The sequence below is a fragment of the Rhinolophus hipposideros genome (genome assembly GCF_964194185.1).
Source record: "Rhinolophus hipposideros genome assembly, chromosome: 5".
NCBI lineage: Eukaryota > Metazoa > Chordata > Mammalia > Chiroptera > Rhinolophidae > Rhinolophus > Rhinolophus hipposideros.
The window spans coordinates 19,729,007-19,743,367 of NC_138051.1; positions in this window are offsets into that span (position 1 = coordinate 19,729,007).

Here is a 14,361-nt window from a genome sequence, read left to right on the forward strand (position 1 = left end):
TCATTTATCCTTTTTAATTTTACAAATATAAATGTGTGTATTCCAATTTTTTCTTTCTTACACAAAAGATGACATACAATTTTTTGTATCTTGCTTTTTCACTTAAAAATATATCCTGAAAATTACCCTATATCAGCTCATGGATATTTTTCTTTATTCTTTTATACATTTCAATTAAATTAAGTGTGAGCACTTTTATTTGGGCTTAAATCTAACATCTTATTTTGTGTTTTGTATTTATCCTGTTTTGTTTCACTGTTGCCTTTTTTGCGTCTTCAAAAAAATTTTTTAACTCCATTTTTTTCCTCTACGAGTTTAGACATCATACATTCTTTTTCTGTTCCTTTTTAGATGTTATCCTAAAAATTACAACATTTATCACAGTCTAAAGTTAACTTTACCCTCCTTCTGGAAAATACAATGACCTTTCTATATTTAAACCCACAAGACTTATGTGTTCAGTGTTTACTTAGATGAACTCACAAGTCCTTCTCACTTCTCTGATCTTCAATTTTATATCATATTTGCTTCTACCTGAAGGGCATCTGTTAGATTTTCCTGTATTTGGATGGCAAACTCCTTTTTGTTTTCTGAAAATGTATTTCACCTTGGTTCTAGAAATGCTTTCATTAATAATGGAATTCTAGGTGGACAAAGATCTTTAACTCACTAAAATACAAGATCACTCCACTGTTTCTGTCTTGCTGTCAGTCTGATACTTCTGAGAAAAGCCAACAGATTTTCTTTAAAGACTTCATTTAGGAGTATCTTCCTTGTTTTTGGTTTTCAGCCATTTTACTACGATGTGTCTAGGTACGGACTTCTGTTTTATTTATTCTGAATTCTGGAATTCATTGAGCTTCTTGAATCTGGATTGGTTGAGGAAAATTCTCAGCCATTATCTGTCCAAGTGTGGTTTGTGTCCCACTGTCTTCTTTGGGGACCCTATCTGAATACTTTTGACTTTTTGTCTGTACCTCCTGCTTCTTAACCAGCTCTTCTGTATTTTCTGTTGTTCTCTCTGGGCTACATCCTGTATAACTCTTTTTTTTTAAATTTTAATCCCTATTCGTGAATGGTCTGATCTGCTGTCAGCTTATCTACTGAGTTCTTAATTTTGGTTATCACATTTTGCAATTCTAGAAGTTCTATTTGGTTCTCTCCCTCATAAGCAAGATCACTCGGTGAATGATTTTTGTTCCTTGCAGATACTTTCACATGCAAGTTCAAGCCTAGTGGGAGCAACCGATCATCTCAGGACAAAAGTGGCTTCTGTGCTCATCTCTGCAGTGTCTTTTGTTCTCGCTATTTCTAACTATATTGGTAGTTTCTCTTACTTTTAAGAAAGATGTGTCTGTTTTTCTTTTATTTTTTTTTAACACTTTACACAGAGATTTTAGGGTTGTTTTTGTTTTGTTTTCAAAAGGACTTGTCTAAATATCCTAACCCATTACTACAGAGAAACTGAAATCTTATGGTTTCCTCTGACAATTTATTCTTTCCTTATCTCTGACTTTTGGAGGGTAGATATGCTGCAATTTTTGGTCTTCTTATAGCCATTTCCTATTTCCAGGGATAAATATGTATAGAAAGAATATACATTAAATGAAAAAATGAAGCTATTCTGTGCCAGAAGCATACTAAGTGCTTTACAATTAGTCCTTCCAACATCCTAGGAGACGGTAGAGTTGGTGTTGCCTATTGGTTTTCCAATTTTGTGTAAGAAGAAAATGAAGTTAGGTAGTTTACCAAGATCATAAAACCAGCAGATGGCCAAGCCATTGTCTCAGACCAAAGTCTGACACCACAGCCTGGGCTCTTAACACTTCATCCTAGAAGTCCCCATTTACAGCAGCTTAGTAAGTTACTGGAATCAAAATCATTAGCAATGTAATCACTTAGAATTTAATTTTGCCTCAACATGCACGGATGCTATAATATGGCGTTGCTAGGCAGAGCCAAGATTCCTACTGATTGTCACTTCATGTCTATATATATGAGCCTACCCGTCTCAGCTTGATACCATCCATAGACATTGGTAAATCCTTGGGTAGGGCATCACCTTTTCCATTTGCCCCACCCCTCGCCCCAGACATTTGGTGCATGAGGCAATAGGATCATTTACTAAGTCTGCCATCATGTTGCAATCTTGTGTTAAATCTGTTTTTTAAAAGATATTAACATTATGATTTTTCTTCTTTATGGTTTTGACCACTCCTGGAGGTTTTTATATGAAGTTATACAGTATGGTGGTTAAGGCTATGGGCTTTAGAACCAGACTGCCTTGGTGCAAATTCTGAATCTGTCACTTATTTCCTATCTGATCTTGGGCAAGCCATTTGACCTCTACGTGTCTGAGTTTCACCTGAGAAATGGAGATAAAAGCATTTATGTGAGTGTTATTAGGGAGATTAAATGTAAAGTACTCCTAATTAAAAGTATTTGACTCAAAAGTAACAATCGAATGCTTGCTTTTAGTAACTAATCTTTCATTATCTCTGAATAGTCTGTAACTTTAGGGTTTTATTTCTTTTTTCTGGATCAAGAATTATTTTATTTTTTTTGGTTAAAATTTCAAGTGGTTATTGTATATATATTTGTTTTTGTTTTTATTTATTTCCAGTTTTCTTGCATATTATGTCTTGAAAGGATTTCAGTAATCTCATACCTCAACAAATTTTGTTCCAGAAGCATTTGAGAAAGTCTGTTTTTTAGAGAACACAAAGTTATTCATATATATATATATATGTATATATATATATATATATATATATATATATATATATAGTTTACTAGATTTGAAAGTTAGAAATTCTCCGCAGTATCTCTAAATATACGTATTTTAGATTTAGGTCTTTTTTTTTTTTTTTTTTTTTTAGTATTGCTCTGTAGTTAGTGAAGTCTTTTCATCTCTGCTCAGGGAGATAATTTTCTATTCAATTATCCTTTTTCCTCTTTTCTTTTATTACTGTTTTCTCAAAATTCCTGATTGTCAAATTTTGGATTAAGGTTAGGAAGCTCTTCCTAGAAGCTGGAGGAGCCCGTGATGGAATGAGCAAGCTGTGCTCCCTGTCACTGGATTGGCACCAGCAGAAACAGGGACTGTCACATTGAGATACTGGAGTGAGGGTTGTAGAAACAGATGCTGTTAAGATTGCTCTTGCTTTTTTTTTAAACCTTAATATTCCTTTGGCTGCAAATAATATAGCAACTTCCCTCTTCCTCTCGGCAGCCTGAGGAGTAAGCCCAGAGAACCAACTGGAAGTAAGATCCTACAAGAAGAGGCGTGACAAGGTAAGAGCGCTTTCCCAAACCTTATTGGTCTGAGCAGCCTGCTCCCTCATGGGGCAGCTCTTCAGAGGTTCTCTTACTAAAACTCTAAGAAATGACATTGCAGACATGGCCTGCTTATTCTCGGGCTTCCATAAGAATTTTCCCTCCTCACACTCCACCTGTGAAAATTGCTAGGCAGCAAGGAGATAAACGTGTTCGCAGACTGTTTCCTTGCAACTCTTTGTGTTTCTATTTACACTGTGCAAAGCAGGTTTCCTGTGGGGATTTTTCTTTAAAAGCAAAGTATTCTTGTCTTTGCTTCTCTGCCTACATTATTAGTAGTAATAGAATGACCCAGTTTTCTAAGGCTGCAAAATCAAGGGAACACAACCTCTGCATTTAACTGCCCGAGCTGAACCTCCTGCCTTTAATGCCTTCCCCTTCAATCGAAGTTCTTTCAAGGTTGCTCGGTGCAGGGTTTGGTACTGCACCAGTGGAAGGAGTTGATTTGCTGCCGGCCTTTCTCTTGTGAAGCTCTGAACTTTCATTCTCACATGGGCACTGGTTTTTTTTTGTTTTTTTGTTTTGTATAACGATGACATCTGTGGTCCGCTGGATTTGTCTTTTTAAACTATTAGTCCACTCGTGGTAGTGATAGGTTTGTTCTTACCTACCCTTGATCTAGCAACTGAAGTTATGTCTGAAAAATAAGGAGCTGGTTTAGGAGGGAAAACCTTGACTCCTGTCCTTTTACCTGCTAAAAGCTTATCTGTTCAACACAAGATTAAATACTATTTCTATTTTATTTTTTGTCTTAGTTTCCCATTGTACTATCCTTATCACTCACCACAAACTGCCTTTGTAGCTACTAATGAGCAAGTTTTATTTTGCTTGGTTTTGTATATCTCTTTGGGGTAACAAAGTACCTAGTTGAATACCTTTTATGAAGTAGTCACGTAATAGCTGTTGCCTAAATGAGCGATCAAATCTAAAGTTTTGTTGCTGTTTAGCAATGTGCTCTCACCATCTGAGCCAACCAGCCACTGGATGAAATAGTATATTTCCATTAGCTTTCCTCTAAGGGTCTGTGTGTACATGTAAACATTTTCTTCCTTCCTTCCTTCCTTCCTTCCTTCCTTCCTTCCTTCCTTCCTTCCTTCCTTCCTTCCTTCCTTCCTTTCTTCCTTTCATGATATGGGGTACCTTTCCCAGGTGTCTAAGGGCTGGGAGTAGGAGTTGACAACATTCGCCTCTACAACTCTCCCTTTTCTATTTCCCGTGGCTTAGCCTCTTTTTTTTAATTTTATTTATTTATTTTTTACAGTGGGTGTCTTAGCCTCTTCTGATGGACTATTTTGTTAGGTTGTAAATACCTAGTGATAGTATATAATCACTTCTTACATGCCCAAGGGACATTCTAATGCTTTGACCATTTGTCTCAATCATTCTATATTTCTAGTTTAACTCTGTCAAAGGTCTTGGGTCTGTCAAAGATCTGTCAAGGCAAAGGTCTGTCAAGGCAAAGTCTGTCAAAGGCCAGCACACTATAGCCCCCAAATAATACCAGATGATCATATAATCAAATTAATTAACAGATTCCACTTTCAGGTATAGTCACTTCTACTATCACATATGAAATGAAAGAGTTTCTTCTCTTTAGGCAGTGACATGGGAACCTTGTCTGGGTCTCTCATTGGTTAACCACTCAACTGAGATTTTTTTCAATGTGATCAGTATGCCTCGCACCACTAGGCACAGTATGGAAAATACAGAAAAAGTAGGTTCCTCTGATGAAATGTCCAATTTGGTTGATTTGCAACATATACCCATATGAAATACAGTGGTTCTCCTCTTATACAGGGGGAATATGTTCCAAGACCCTCAGTGGATGCCTGAAACAGTTTTTTCTTTTCTTAAAATGTGCATATATTTTTTTGGCACCCTCTGTGTGTGTGTGTGTGTGTGTAATATATATAAAATTATATAAAATATATATATAAAATATAATATTCTGTGTTTTTCCATATACATACATACTGCTGATAAAGTTTAATTTATAAATTAGGCACAGTAGAAGATTGACAGCAGTTAATAATAACATAGAATAATTATAGCAATATACTATAATAAAAGTTATGTGAAAATTGTTTCTGTCTCAAAACATCTTATTGTACTGTAGTTACCCTTCTTCCTGTGATGCTGTGAGATGATACAATACCGGTGTGATGAGATGAAGTCAGGTGAATGACGTGGACATTGTGACATGGCGTGAGGCTACTATAAAGGCTGCTTGAACACAAGCACTGCGATTCCATGACAGCTGATCTGATGATGGAGAAAAGGCTAGTAAGTGACTAATGGGTGGGGAACATACACAGTGTCGATATGCTGGACAAAGGATGATTCATTCATAGTCAGGGTTGGATGGAGCAGATGGCATGATATTTCATCATGCTACTGAGAAAGGCATGCGATTTAAAACTTATGAATTGTTTATTTCTGGAATTTTCCATTTGATATTTTTGGACCACAGTTGATCATGGGTAACTGAAACTGCAGCAAGCGAAACCTCGGATAAGGGGGACTTCTGTACTCAATGATATGAGAGGGTGGTGTATGAATCAATATTACCAACCAATCAAAAGAAACTCTTCATCAGTGTTCTTTATGCCCCAAGTTTTCATGAAGAACAAACGGGTTGGCAGAGCGTTAGTCTCCTCAGTGCTGTTCAAATACTGTGTAGCTTTGGTGTGATTTCAGCTTGGAATCAAGGGGCACTCTTCGTCACCACAAGAGTTTTGAAGTCGTGGGAATGGCCGTTAGCACTCTGGGAGCCTTAGGTTGATAGTGTTGAGATATCATCCTCCTTGGGTGTGTAGGAAACCCCAACATCGAGGAGGAGGCTGAGGCAGAAGGATGTGGGCACACGTGTTCCTGGGCATGCGTGAGGCTCCCTTTGGGTAGTCCAGGAATGAGTGGGGAAGATGAGCTTTGCACTGGCAGGTGTGGTGATGACCCAGGGAAATTGGGTTATTAATGTTGCCTTGATGTTCATTGAGCCCACCAGATAGTGGGGCCTGAGAACATTTGGGTTATGTTCACTTAAAATAACTCACTTCTGTTCCTTCCTTTCCATTCCTGTTGCAACCATAAACATGTAGGCTTTCCCCACCTTACATCTAGGCTCTTATCTGTAACAGGCTCTTCACTGGTCTCATTTTCCTTATCTTAGCCCCAATCCATCCTGTTCCATTTTAATTTTTTGTTCCAAATTAGTCTCTCAAAATACTGCTTTTGTCATATTATTAGTAACTCTTGAAAATAAGATGGACAAACTCATTGGAGCTCCAGGATAGAAGTGATGGAGAAGACGAGGATGGTGGGAGCATGAGATCTCTCCCATCCTATCCTCCAATCTTCTCACCATCACCTCACAGATAATACAAAAAGAAATGTGACTTTCTTGACAATCCTAGAATGTTAGTTGATTTCAACCCCATCTTAGGCTTGCTTGTTTTTAAGCTCATTTAAAAATATGCAAATAGTACTGGGAGGAATTGTAAACTAATGCTGTGTAACAGGTAACTTCTTAACTAAGGTAAAAACCTTCAGAAAAATTGATGGCAAAAAATTTGCTCTGTTCACAGATTTTCAAATTTTGAGTCATATCAGTATCACAGATGTCTTAGGCTGCTAGAAGCAGAGCCTGAAATAAGGATTCAGGTGCACATATTTTATTAAGGAAGTGTTGCTTAGGGGACAAATATGTATAAGGGCAAGGGAGTGGAATGAGGAAGAGAAAGTCAGAGCAAGGAATGTAGTTTTAGGGAAAGTGTAGCTCCTATAGGAGGTGGGTGAGGAATGGTCTGGAGCATAAATGACACTGTCTTTTGTACCCCCTGCCCTGTTAACCTTTAGTGATGTTGATAGAGGTAAAGAGGTAGGGGTTGTAGCCTTCTGGGCAAGATAGTTCCCCTTGGTTGAGGGCAAGTTTCCATAGATCTTAAATACCTATGAGCTATTATCAGCCAATACTTGTAGCAGCTGAGGGAATGAGTACACAGCCCCGTAATCAAATTTGAGTGGACACTGATAGCATCTACTACAATCCACCCTATTCAGAGTCACTGCTTCTCTCATTAAGTTTATCTCACTGAAAAACAGATTCTCCAGGATTCTGGTTGGTCATAGTTCCTAGGAAACATCCAGAGGAGGGTGAGTAGGAAAATCAGAACCCCACTGATGCAGCTGGTCCTAAATTCACAACTAATACTCTTCATCTCCCTCCTTTCCCATTCATTCTAGATTCTTCTCACCCACAGCTATCACTTCTGATGGTCTAGATGGCTTGTTCGGTAGGATGACGCATACTCTCATTTCTGCTGGATCTGAGCCCAAGAATCAAGCTTGTGTTTTTCTTCTCTTTTGTCATCTGATCATAGGGATCTCCCTCAGAAAGTCATAGGTGTGAGCTAAGCAAAAGGCATCAGTGCAATAGTGGTAGGTGTTATGAGAATCTGGGTCACATGTTCTTGCTGAAGTCTGATCCCAGATATGCCACTTGAATCTCATGGTAGATTGCTTCTGAGCCTGTGTCGGTCACAATGGGCATTTATGGTACATGGTCATACATGGTCACTTGATATCCCATGATAAGATGTTCCATCTCTAGAATGTCAAGAGCAATTTCTCAAATGGTATGTAATTCTCTCTACACCCTATATGGGCAGAACCCTAATGATCTGTGTTGTGACTCTCCTCTTGGAGTTTGTCCTAAACTCCACAAGACACCTTTTCCCACTTCTAATACCATTTAATCTGCCAAAATAGTGTGGCCCAAGTATCAGGGTTGCTTGTACTACAAGCTGAACCTGCTAATGATCTCCTCCTTACTCTGGGTCCCATTCAAAACTGGAAACCTTCAAAATCACTCAATAAATAAGTCAGAACAGTATTCACAAATATGAACAATACTACCCACAAAACCCAGAGGAGCTTATTAAGCATTATTTATTCTTTAGTGGCAGGAGGTACAAGGTATCGTGAATTGCCCTTTACTTTGGAGGTGATGTCCAGGAATGCTCCAGAGCATTGGACCCCCAAAATTTGGAGGTAGCAGGACACTGAATCTTTGTAAGGTTTATTTCCCACCCATATATCTTACAAAGACGTCAAAATACTTGCTACTTCTAGCTTATTAACACGATTAACACGATGCCATCAATACGAGAAATCAATGTGATGTTCTGTAGAATGTCTTGGTGTTCTAGGTTGCTTTGGGACTATGATGTGACAGAGAGCAGGAGAATTAATCTGGGACAAGATCATATGTTGTTGTCTATCACGTAAGAATGCAACCTGCATCTGATCTGTCCTCCTGATAAGTATGGGAAAGAATGCATTAGCCAGATTAGTAGCTGCCACCACATTCTTTAGCCTGTGTTAATTTTCTCTAGCAAAGATAACCACATCTGGCAAAACAACTATAATTGAGTCTACTACTTGATTAAGTTTATGATAGTCCATTGCTACCTAACATGATTCATCAGGTTTTTGTAGGGGCCGTTCAGGTGAACTAAATGAGAATATAAATGGGGATATAAACCATCACCAATGCATCATTTAAGTCTGAGAGTGGCCCTCGTTTTTATTCCCCCTGGATAGCAATATTGGCTTTTAATTTCTTATTTTGACTAAGGGTGGGGGTAGTTTCAGGGGCTTCCATTTGACCTTTTCTACTACAATTGTTATACTCTACTGTTTAAAGAACCAATGTCCAATGTGAGAGTTTTGTAAATTAGTGTGTTCATTTCATTTACATACTTAGGAACTGGAGAAATGATCAGTAGATAGCTGTGGGGACAGAGCCCCAGAGAGCAGTTTCCAGGCTCTCGACCTCACATAGAAGGTGCTGGCTCAGGTAGTAGATGGCCATCAGCTGTGACTAGTTGGCCATCGGCTGTTACCTGTTAGCCATTAGCCACTGACACAACTGCCGTGGCCAAGCTAGCAAGGTGTGGCATGGTGTAGTGGTGTGGCGTGGTGGTGTGGTGTCCTGGTGTGATGTGGCATGGCAGAATGCGATTGCAGATTGCAGAGAGGCGGATTGCAGCTAGCAAGTGAGGTTGGTTGGCAGAGACAAGTGGACGGCGGGTTGCAAATTGTGTGGCTTCTGCCTCCTGTGTCTCCAACCCAGCCGCCAGCGAGACTATAGTGTTCTGACACCCCTACCTATGGCTCCGTGGGTGCTCCTTTTTGGCCTCACCGTATTGTGTTCTTATGCGGGGAGCAGGACCAGAGACCCCAGAAGATACCGTCTATCACCCTGCATGACAGTAGCTCCATGGACCCAGGACACACTGTGAGATGAGTGGTATTGGATTAGAAATCCATTTATAACCTGATCCCAAATACTTCTGCTCTAACAGGAGGTCAGAATGGTGATTTGGTTTTCTGGGTATCAATGTCACCTTGGACACTGTGTACAGCAGCCCTTTAAACATCTGGGTTCTCACTTTCTATGATTATCTGGGTGAATGACCCATAAGTGTCTTTCAGGAAGGACGCTGGGATTCACTACTCTATACATTTGTTGTGCCTTTGAAGCTTCCTTTCATACACACACACACACACACACACACACACACACACACGTACATACACACATAATTTTTACATTTTTTAAAACTTACAGAAATTTTCAAGGATAGTACAAAAATTCCTGGGTAACTTTTAACCAGATCCCCCATATGTTAACATTTTACTACATTTGCTATATGTTTTTCTCTGTAGATAAATGAATGGATGGAGATAAAGAGTGTATATACATTTTTTCTGAACTGTTTAAGTTCCAGCATGGTGCCTATTTATTTCTAAACCCTTCCGTGTGCATTTTCTAAAAAGGAATTTCTTAAGTAGACATAATACAATGATCAAAATCAGAAAATTAACATTGAGATGATACTATTATCTAAACTATAGACCCTATGTAAATTTTGTCAATTGTTCCAATAACATTCTTGATAGTAAAAGGATATCCAAAGTCATGCATTGCATTCAGCTGTGATAGCTCTTTGGTCTCCTTTAATTTATACTCCCTGAGACTGTCTTTGTAGTTCATGAAATTGACATTTTTGAAGAGTACATTTTGAAGAGTACAGACCAATGAATTATTTTGTATTCCTCAGTTTGGATTTGTCTGCCTCACGATCAGGTTCAAGTTATGCATTTTTGGCAGTACCACCAATGTGGTGTTGTGTCCTTCCCAGGACACTATAGCAAGAGACACATACTATAGATTAGTCCTATTACTAGTGATATTAAGTTAGATAATGTGGCCAAAGTAGTACTTGCCAGGTTACTATTGTGTATTCTGCAATTGATACGTATCTTGGGGGGAAGGGATGATACTTGAGACTGTGAATATTATCTCTTATTTCTTATCAAACCTTCATTTACTATTTTTAGCAATCATCAGTTTGAGCCAAGATGCTTATACAATGATGGTTTCTGATTTCATTATTCCTTCTATATTCATTAGTTGGCTTTCTAGTTCAAGATAGAGCTTTCTCTTCTCCCTTATTTGTTTATACCATTGTAGCCCCCATGAATTTTCACTTTATTTAATAACCTCTTACTATCACTATTTTGATGTTCAAATTGTCCCTGATTTGTCTGTCCTCTTAGTCAGTGGATTCTGGATCTGAGAACTGACTTGGGTCTGGAAATTGGGCAAAGGATCACGACTTCTATGGGGGCAGCTGATCTAAACTTGTATTCGTACATTATTGGTCTCTTAATAACGCTCCCTTGGCTATTTATATATCTTGCTTCAGTGGACACCATGTTTATGGATCCCTATAGGTCAGCCACCACTGGCTACCATTCTGAATTTGCAGTCCGTGATGGTAATTATGACCACCCAGCTTCTGGCAATTGAGTGCTGCTACTGGGGCTCTGCTATTTTGGGGTTCTACGATCCCCATTGCTAGTAAGGAAACCAATATTGAAACAGCATCCTCTGTTAGGATCCTATAGAGCACAGCAACTGCTAAGCTTCTTAATGCTGCCAGTGACACTCCCTCACCAGCACACTTCATCTTGTCTTATTAATCAGAGTGACCTCTGGGCTCTCCCAAGGAATATAGTGGGTTTTCTGGCCTAATGGGTTATAATAAATCTATTTTAGGATGTCCATTTCTCTGAGCCTTTTAATCCTTCTTCCACAGTCTGCCACACTACTTCTGGTATCTCTTCTTCATTTAATGTGGGCCAGTACATTTTCCAGGCTTCTAAGATCATTCCAACAGGGGATTAGGAAAAGCCCCTGGGGCTTTATCAGGGTGTTACGTCTTATGTGATGGAAGAGAACCCCATATTGATGAACCCCTTATCCAGATTTATATGCTACTCCCTTTGGTTCAGCATCTTCAGGGGCCATACCTGGTCACATTCTTGCCTTCCTTGGTGGTATACCTCTGCTGGCCCCTGCAGCAACTTCAGTGTCTAATCCTTCTCATCCCTCAGCAGGTCTGAACTTCTCCAGTTGGGCCATGCTCAGATTTGACCCTAGTTCTTGGTTCAAGGTGGGATGTGGGAGCAGATCCTGAGAAGGGCCAGCATTGTCCTATAAGGTACCTGCCTCCACTGAAGGTTCTGCATTGTCTGCAAACAATTCCCCTACTATCCTCTAGTAGGGGAAATGAGCACCTTTACAGGCCCAGAGGATCCAGGGACATTTGGGGGTCCAAAGCTGCCAAGTGTGTCTACCCAGATATCCCCATTCCAAGTCTCAGGGTTCTATTCCTTCCCTGTTAGGGCCTTGACTTTGGTGTAGAAGACTTAGGGCTGAGAATTCATCCTGCTGGAATTTTGGTGGTTTTACAATTAATTCCTGAGCTTGGGGGCAGGGAGACCACAAAAAACAGTATAAGGGTGATGGAAGGTGAGGTCAGGTATCTGCAATAGTCTATTTCAGAGACTTCCCAATTAAGTTTCTGGTTAATGCATGGCTCTGAGATATCAGCATCCACAGAAACCACAGATTAGATGTTGGCTGGAAGGCCCGGGGTTGGCAAACTCCTCAGACTGGAATCTGGCCTCCCTTCCCCTTTCTAATGTGACTCCCCAACTCAGTGCTCCTTATGCCAGGCTGAAACCCTTTAGGGTCTGGCCACTTGCCATGCTCATTGCTGAGCCATTCCTTTTTTCATGCTGTTCGTTCTCTCTAGAGTTGCTTTTTGTTTTCCCTCCCTTCAAGCCTTGTGCAATCCAGCTTTTTCTTTGAGGCTGAGAAAACTTGGACCTCTCTGCTTTTTTATTCCAAACTGGGGTCCATCTCTCCCATTAGGTGGTGAGCTCTGTGGTCAAGCATTTTACTTTAAATTCAACAGGATTGAGCAGAACTGTCTTCCTTCCACCTAGCCAGATCCTGGTTTTCTCAGTTTCCTTTAAGCTTTTCTTTTCTTTTCTTTTTTTTTTTTTAAATCAGAACTGCATTTAATTGATTATGTGGCTATAGTTTTTAGGCAAATGGTCCCTTGTCCCCCTTTCCCTCTCACACTTACAACAGGTAATTATATTTTGACTTTTGAAGCTGTTTCCTTGGGTCTTTACTTCCATATTTCGAGATGGCATGCTTATATTGCCATTTCCTATTTGATGTACATTTGGAATATTGTTGGCTTCATACTTTAAAAATAAGGATTGTATCATGCCCCTCCCCCCAACCATCATTATTATACCCCACACTTACCCTTCCCCCATCCTTTCAACAAATTTATATCACACCTTTTGATTAGCCCAGTGTTCAATGTTTTTACTCTTAAGTTTATGGAAATGTTATTCGAAACAAGCCATGCAGTATTCTGTAATTACATTTTCATGCTTGCATAACTCTTTGTTTTCCCTTGAGTTAATAGTTACTTTTAATTTTCTATGAACCTCAAAACAGTCCAACAGAAGGATAAATCTCCTCTCAATGTGTCTGAACATATTTAAGTAATCATTTTTTGGAGACAGACCTCCTTTGCTTCCTATCTGGACTGGTTGCTCTTCAGGCCAGTGGCACAGTGGTCATTCCTGGATGAGCAGATCTCCTTTAACCGCTAACCTGGGGATTCTCTGTTCTTCCCTCTGAGTTGGATCCTTTGCTTCCTGGACTTTTCATCTTCCTTTTTTGTGATTTGCTCTGTTCTGTTGAAGCACAGACTCTAAGACCCTCCTAAAGGAAATTACAAGAAACGTCAATTTTTGAGACCTTACTTATCGGAAGAAATTTTTATTCTGTCCTCAGACTTGATTATCTGTGTGGATATAGAATTCTGGAAGTCATTTTCCTCAGAATTTTAAATGCATTGTTTCTTTTTATTTTAACTTCCAGTGTTAAATATATCAGATACCATTTTAATTTCTAATTTTTTATTTTGATCTTTCCCTTCCATCTCTGGAAGCTTTTTGTCCCACCTTTATCTAAAATTTTACATTTTATCTGTTTTCATTCATTCTGTTGCAACTAGATATGTACTTACAGTCTAGAAACTCCTTTATTTATTGAACACTTTCTTATTCCTTTCATCACTTACTCCCCCTTTCTTTTCTCTAACTCCTTTTATTTGGATGTTTGACTTCTGAGACTAATTTCAAGTTTTATTTTTCTCACTTACTATTTGATTCACTATTCTGTTTTCTATGACATTGTTTTCACTTTGGTTTCCAAACCTTCTATTTGGATTTATAAAATTTCTCCCATTAATTTTCTCCGCTTTTTATATGAATGTTCTTTTTTTCCCCATCATCTTGTTTATAGTATAATGGATGTGAACTATATTCTAGGTTGTCTGAAGATATCAACTGTACTACTTTAGACTTACTTTTTCTAGCTCCCTACACCGTCTCCTGTTTGTCCAAGTCTCTGTTTGTTTGACTCACTATCTTTCTTTTTTTGTTAGAACCTGCCCTGTAATATTTGGTGATTCTTGGGCTATCCCTCCCTATTTAAAAGTCAGGTTCATCAGATCTGACCAGAGCTCTATTTGTAGTCTTGGCTCTTTGACTATGAGTATCCTTAGGGGTCTTTTCTATTGAATG